Raw genomic sequence first — 7,617 nt, 5'->3', positions numbered from 1 at the left:
TTATTTCAACATTTTCCTTCCCTAATAAGTAACATTTAGTGCCTAGATTTTTTTAAAAATAGATAAATACTGAAGAACTAAAGTAGAATATTTCGAATAAATACTAATTCCAAAAATGGACTTCTTAGATATATTTATATTTAGGTTGTTCACTACTGGTTTTGTATTAGTTAATTAAATATTATAATTTCATTTCAAGAAAAGGCATGAAGTAAATATATGTAAGATAGTAATGGTGAAAATTATTTTAGAATGCAAAATAGATATAAACACTTCTTCTTATCCAATTAAGTAAAAGTATATCCACCAATGCCCTTATACTCTCATGCCTGTGACCCTCTAGGCCCATGTATTTAGTGGCACAAAAACAAGTATTACCCAACCTTATTAATTAAACTTATTAATCTATAGATTATTGAGGATCTATTTAACCCAATTTTTAGGTTAAGTTATAGCTCATGGGTTGCAAAACTACGCCTTGTTCTCTAGAAGATACAAGGCAATATTTCATCTCTCTCATGGAACCTTCATCGGCATTGGTTACCATATATGTATAATCCTTTTCTATGCCAGACTCCCGAATGATTTTAGGCTTGGTTAACCGCCAAATACTTATCTGTAATTTAGTCAGTACTAATGTGTAAGGGGGGTCATTCGAGAAAGTCATTTATAATATCCTTAGTGTAAGGGATTTAGCTACATCGTCTTCGTTGAGTTAATCTCCTTTGATACTAAGCATGAACGATCCCATCTTGACTACTCAATCAACTCCGTGTGCTTCTTAATATATCTTTGCTAAGACTTGTTTGAATCCGATGGTTAGGGACTTGTAAGCTGTACTCAAAACATAGTTGTCCATTCACGAGATGTCCTTAGTGACTAAGGTCAACATATTACTTAAACAACTGTGATATGTATCAACTTTATTGACATTTAGGTATAAAACCATTTGAGGGAATCATGAGGATCAATTCAGTGAACTCTTTCTCCAAAGAACACCAACTGTTTGTCATTAGTTTCTCCACTCTAATGACTCCAAGATCAGCCAAAATTATCATATAAGTAGTGTAATGCTATTATAGCTGGATAACTTGATGTACATCCCAACTATCCATTTAATAGGAATACTTAGATCATAAGTTTAAAGACTAGTGATCGATGTACTATGATCTCATCATAATCATGGGGCCATTACATGCATTCATGAATTTCATTATTATCACCACATGGGAATAATAATGAATACATATTTCTATTAATGAAATTAAAAAAAAATGGCAGTAAGAGTTGCTTGATGGCCACATGATATCCATCAGCTGGCTCTTCAAGTTGGAATAGTTTTGGCAATCAATAATGTATCATTTTACATTTGTATCACTGTTCATGGTTTTTGATAGTTTTCTAGAAAATTAGACATGAAATCATATTCACCAAAAATACAGAAGATTACATGCACATTTGAGATGGAATTATATATGTCAAACTAATTGATGGTGAAATCGTAATGCACACTATTTGTTTTATCTTCCTTTTTCTCACGGTTTCCTACTTATAATAAATTAAAATTTTGATAATATATTTAAATTATAATGTATCATTTAGGTTTTGAGTTTGAATGGCATCTTGGGGAAAATTATTAGATAATCATAAATGTTAGTAAGACTATATCTACTATCCAACATATTAAAATGTTATATCACAACGCTCAAATTTGAAATGTACCCTAACAAGTTGATATGTGCCAAATCGAAAATATAAATGTAAAAGGCAGGTAAAAAGTCTTGTTTAGATCCTTTCTGAAAATAGAGGGTCGTTATAATAAATAACGGGATGCGCACTAAAGAGACTATGTTTTTGGTTTTTGGAGACTTGGAGTTCAGTCTACCAGTTGAGGAGATCTCCAAGACGCGAGCGACCTGCTGATTCAGCCACGTCCAGAGTCTATCCCCATTTGGTTATTTAATCTTCTACGGGTATGTTCCCATTGTTATCCTTTTTCCAGGTCAACGAACTGGCTGTTGTTTAAGAAGAGAGAGTTTATCTTTCTTCGTGTTGTTTTTCATAAGTCTCGCGACTACCTGTTAAGTTACCAATTCGGATACGAAGGCGGGTATCGTATCACAAGTGACTGGAATAGTCTTAAAACACATACACAAAGTTATATATATATATATATATATATATATATTACATCGATAGAGATCAGAAATTTGTTTAATATAATTATCTAACTGTATAATAATTTCATTCACCATTTTTCTGACCAGAATTTAAATACAATTGGATATGTGTATGATTTCAATATTTAAATACCATTAGATATGGTCAATAATTCATTAAATATATAAAATGTCATAAAAATAAAGTGAAATATACCTTTTTTAGATTATCAGTGACCTAAGAATTAAGATATTGAAAATAAATTCCTGTTTTAGATTATCAGTGACCTAGAATTTTCAGGTTTCTTGTGAGTGATAATGGAAGTATTAAAGGATTAGGGTAATATTAGCCTAATTGGACAACCATAATAATTATTTCATAACATCGAAAAGGACACCAAAAGGATTGTTTATTAGATAAGATAGAAGATAAATTTACAGATCCAAAATTAAAATCATAAAGGGGGATAATTGTTTGTTACGAAAAGTACTGAGCAATCCTCCAAAAATTGTGATCCAGATGGTTGAATTTGTCATCAATGATTGGAAAATACTTAGCTCTTGTGAGTTGGTTTTTCTTATGTGGAACTGTCATTACACAAGAAACCGGATGAGATGCCGTTCTCAAGAAAAAAGATGCATTAGTTGAGATTCCAATGCAGTCTGGACATATTATCATTTAATAATTTGTACAAGGTTTTTTGAAAGATGGAAAGTTTTTGTATACCGAGAGTAGATTTTGTTGCAAGCCTGGTCCCTTCTTGGTGAATTTGAGAAGCTTAAGCGCTCTTTGTCGCCTTGGAGTGTACATTCATATGGGAAGACAATCGATAACCTATAACATCAGATTCCAGAAAAATATAGACGTGTTTTTTATGATTGTGATATAGTTTTCTGTTTCTATCTTTGACGAGAGATTATGTATCCTTTCAGAGATGAACTAGATGCATCAGTTAACTTGCTTCACATTTCTGTGGATAAGATTGGAATTAACTCAGCCTCAAGATCAGTATGAACTTGAAGAAAGGTCAACATTTAAGGTCCACCATGTTGGATAGTTAATCTTGATTGAGTTCATATAGGAGTTTAAGTTTGAAAGGGTCAACGAATAAAACTAAGACGGCATGGATCACTAGTCTATAAGAAGATGTGGAGGCAAGAGCTGAGTTTTAGGAAGAGAATACTAGGTGTCTTGGAAGACCAAGTACTTGGATAGGGGTGTGGCCATATGTAGTTTGGGTCTATAGGCAGTTATGGGAGAATGCCTATAACATGTCTGAATTCATTTGCTGTAGTATGCTGTGTGCATCAACTTGGTCCCTTCCTCTCTCAAAGTGTTCTTTCTTCTTCTTTCTCCATGTGACATCAAGAGAGTGAGTGCATGTGCTTCCAACACACTATGCCTCGGTCATCATACCATTGAAAAATTTCCATTTCATTTTGTTCTTTCTCCTTTTAAAGCTTATAGAAAGGACAACCGGGGTTCATGCAAAGATGATCAAAGAACAGCGGATCAACAGCAAAAGATACCTTTGTTTCTTTGGCTGAGGGAAGGAACCCGGCAGCGTTTCCCCAATCAATCACAACGCCCATCGGGATTTGCTCACTAGGCGATGTCGAACTACTGTCAAAATTTTGCACACCAATATCCCCTTCCTTACCCACAGGACCAGACGTTGACCATTTCTGCACTATAGCGTGTCAACATCTGAAATTGAGCATTTAAATCAGGCTCTCCGTCTCGATCTTCAAATAAATTGGCAGATGATTAAGAAGAACAGGATAAATAAAAATAAAGAAGATAAGCCAAATGTTTGGCAGTACCAGTGAAACAAAGGTCTTTGATACGTTACTGACAAATGTCAAATTATCATCGGGGACAAATCAAAGGTGGCAAAATGTTGATTCGTCATCTTTTTTTTAATCAAACCTGTGTTTGATACCTCTCCCTCTTCTTTCTTCTTTCCTCGTTGATACCTCTGCATCAATTTTTTTAGGACTTCAGGAATTATGTTCCTGAAGTGAAAGAGAAGAGAGAAAGAGAGAAGAACAAGGGAAAGAAAATAAACTAGGGATATCATTATACTCTTGTTGTTGCTCTTTGGTGTGTTATCTAACCTGGTATACTTCAACGAATATCTAGAAGCTTTCGAGCTCATCTCCTACTCCGTCGTGTTCTTTACTGCCACTGTGTTTTGTTCCTAAAAGCTGCTGAGAAAGTGGCACCAACGTCATGAAGAGTTGCCCAAGCCGGCGGCGCACGGGCAGTTTTCCTTTCCCCATGCAGCCCGTACACTTGGCTACCACAAAGTGCGGCCTGTCCCGGCCAGCCATGGCGGCCAAGGCCTCGCCACACGTGGGGGGACTTTGAATTCACCAGGCCAACACATGCCCATACAATACCATACCATAAAATAATAGATTTCACATAATGGCAATAAAACAACAAAAATTAGTAGTAAAAATAAAAACAAATTTCGTACATCCTCATAATCAACAATTAATGTTGTTTTTTTTGGTCCCAGAGGCCTTGACATGGATGAACAAAACAAAATGATTTGCAGCGGAAGACTTGAACGAATCAAATAGCATCAACAAAAACATGAAACCATGTACCTTTTCACAGATCGCATCCATGATTTCTTCGATCCCGGAGTGAGACGAGTTGAGCTGCTCATGTGTGCAGCCTCTAGACGTATCCACGTGATCCTCAGCATGCTGAATCTCCTCCTTCTCCTTGACGAGCCCCGTTGTACCTCTACCATCGTCGTTACGCCATTCCAATCGCATCGGGCATGGAGAGGGGTGTGGGGAGAGTAGAGAAGAAGGGGAAAGGCCCCTGAAAAATTCTGGCCTAGGTGAATTTTGTTCAGGGCCTTCTCCTATTTATACTAAGTGGGTATTTTTCATAAAACCCCCAAAACTTAAGTATATCTTCCGACGTCCAAAAGACCACTTGCGTGTGACCCTCTAGGCCCATGTATCAGTCTAGTAAACGACTCTAGCGGCCCAATAACCTTTATTGGCCTTCCAAATTAATTAACTATATCATCATATAGATTAATTAATTTTGGATCGATTTAACCCAATCGATAGGTCGAGACTCCAACACGTGGGGTGCCAAGCTACACCTCGTGTCCTAGAAGATACAAAGGAGTGTGTATGGACTTACTCATGGAACCTGTTCATCATCGGTTACCGTATATGTATAATCCCTCATCCACATGATGCTCCTTGGACGACTTAGGTTATGGTCAACTGTCAACCCCTAATCGGTCATCTGAGTTAGTACTGATGCATTTGGAAATCATCGGAGAACTCTTCTCTGATATTTCACTGCCTTGGCCAAGGACTTCATTGCATCGTCTTCCTTGAGTTGTCACCTCTTATACCAAGGGTGGACGATCCCATCTTGACCACTCAATCGTCTTGGTGAACTTCTTGATGTACCCGATCTAAGACCATTTAGAATCCCATGATTAGAGACTCGTTGGCCATTGCCAAAATACAACCGTCCGTCCACAAGATGTCTTTGGTGTCTCAGGTCTAAGGACCACTTACACAACCATGACGTGAATCAACCTGATTGATAGTTTGGTATCTATAACCATGACGTGAATCAACCGGATCAATTCAGTGAACTCTTTCTACTAAAGAGCACCCACTATCTATCCTTAGTGTCTCCACACTAATGACTACGGGATCGGCCATACTCATCATATGAGTGAGGCTAGATAGTGTTATTCTATCCAGATACTTTGATGTCCTTATCGCGTATCAGTTGAATATGAATGTTTAGTGATCTCCATATTACGATCTCATCATAATTCACTAAGTCCGATCATGTATTCATGGACTTCATTATGTGCATCACACGTGCACTATAATGAATATTTTCTATTAATGAACATGGAACGAGATGTGGAATGTGTGATTGGCTTGCCGGACACATATATTTCCATCAGTTTCAAGATTTAATTCAATTGTAACATGTGACGTAGGCAAAAATAGGGTGTAATTTTGCCGTCATTGTTATTTTTGCTTCGATCAAATTAATTTTTATTTGGTAAACTTACTCAGATATGTATAGTGTTGAGTAAGGTCATCTCCATAGGGATTGATAATTAGAAGTGGACTTACTAATGAGTAGGAGGGTCAACAAATACCACTAGGTGTTTGTTTTAACCTCTCAAGGAAAGTAAGGAAGAATTTAATGGTGAGTTATAAAGGAAGATATCCTTACTGGTTTTATTTAGACCTTATCCTTTATACATAGGTAGAATATATATATTAATGAATTTGAGAATGTTTTGGAAAATTGTTAGATGTAGTTTAGTAGGAGAATTTTGAGGATCAACACTTGAACTCAAACGATTTGTTAAAATACATGTGGTATTTTTATCAAAGTATGTGTATAGATTAGGGACTGTATCTTTCTCTATTTAATTTAATATTTTTAGATATTTTTAATTGGGTTGAAAATATTTTAATTGGTAGTTTAGAGATTTTAATTGGTTGTTTTAACATCGTTTAGAAATCAGGAACACGAAATGTTTTAAGGAATGCCTAAATGAGCTTTTTTGTAGTCTGGCTTTTGCTTCAAATTTATTTAACTCGATTTTGAGGGAATGGAGTGAGGGGATCATTCTTCAATCATTGAATATACTATAATCCATTTCAATCAGATTTCTAACCATAAAAACAAATTACTTACCGGATTTCTGCACCAGCTCGGGGTCGTTGACGATTCTAGACCCTGTTCTGCTGCAATGTCCTTCAGGTAAGCTTTCTACTCTGTTTTCCACTCTTCTTTCTCACTAATCTCCGTTCAGATCATGGCTCTATCACCGCCATTGACCGAGAGACTGAGGAGAAATGATAAGAAGGCGGAGGATCTTCTCCTCTGTCGATTAAGTTTCAAAATGTTGATTTGGATTTCCGACGGCCAAAGATAGTTTTCTGGCAACTTAAAAACCATTTTATAGATCAGAATGGTCCGAAGACCTTCTTGACTGGCATGGGAAAACTCCGGCAAAGTCTCCGGTGATGAATGGATAGAAATCAGCCTTCTCATCGCTAAATCAACATCGGCGGCGACGGAGACAGTGGCGTGACAAAGAGGATGATCGATGATCTCCTTGACTATCTGATCTTCTGAAAGAGGGTTCAACAACGATGATGAAATTGTAGCCGTGGACCCCTTTCATTCCAGTACACCCCTGCTCCATCAGCCTGCCAAGTCAGCTTCAGTTGTCCACATGCTTTCCTCTGATTTGTCCATATCGGCGCTCAGGGATGAGTTGTCACCTGGAATAAAAGAAAAGAAAAGAAAATAGAAAGATGACCTTGACCGTTCGATCTTCTAAAAGAAGATTGACAGTCAAGATTATAACATTGTATTTAAGTAAGGCCCGTTTTGATATGGGCTTCGGGCCGGGTCGGCTCGAAGCCCATTCAG

The sequence above is a fragment of the Wolffia australiana genome, chromosome 4, assembly GCF_029677425.1.
Source record: "Wolffia australiana isolate 7733 chromosome 4, ASM2967742v1".
In the NCBI taxonomy this organism is placed as follows: domain Eukaryota; kingdom Viridiplantae; phylum Streptophyta; class Magnoliopsida; order Alismatales; family Araceae; genus Wolffia; species Wolffia australiana.
The sequence above is the reverse complement of the archived record's forward strand: the minus strand, read 5'-3'. Positions refer to the sequence as shown.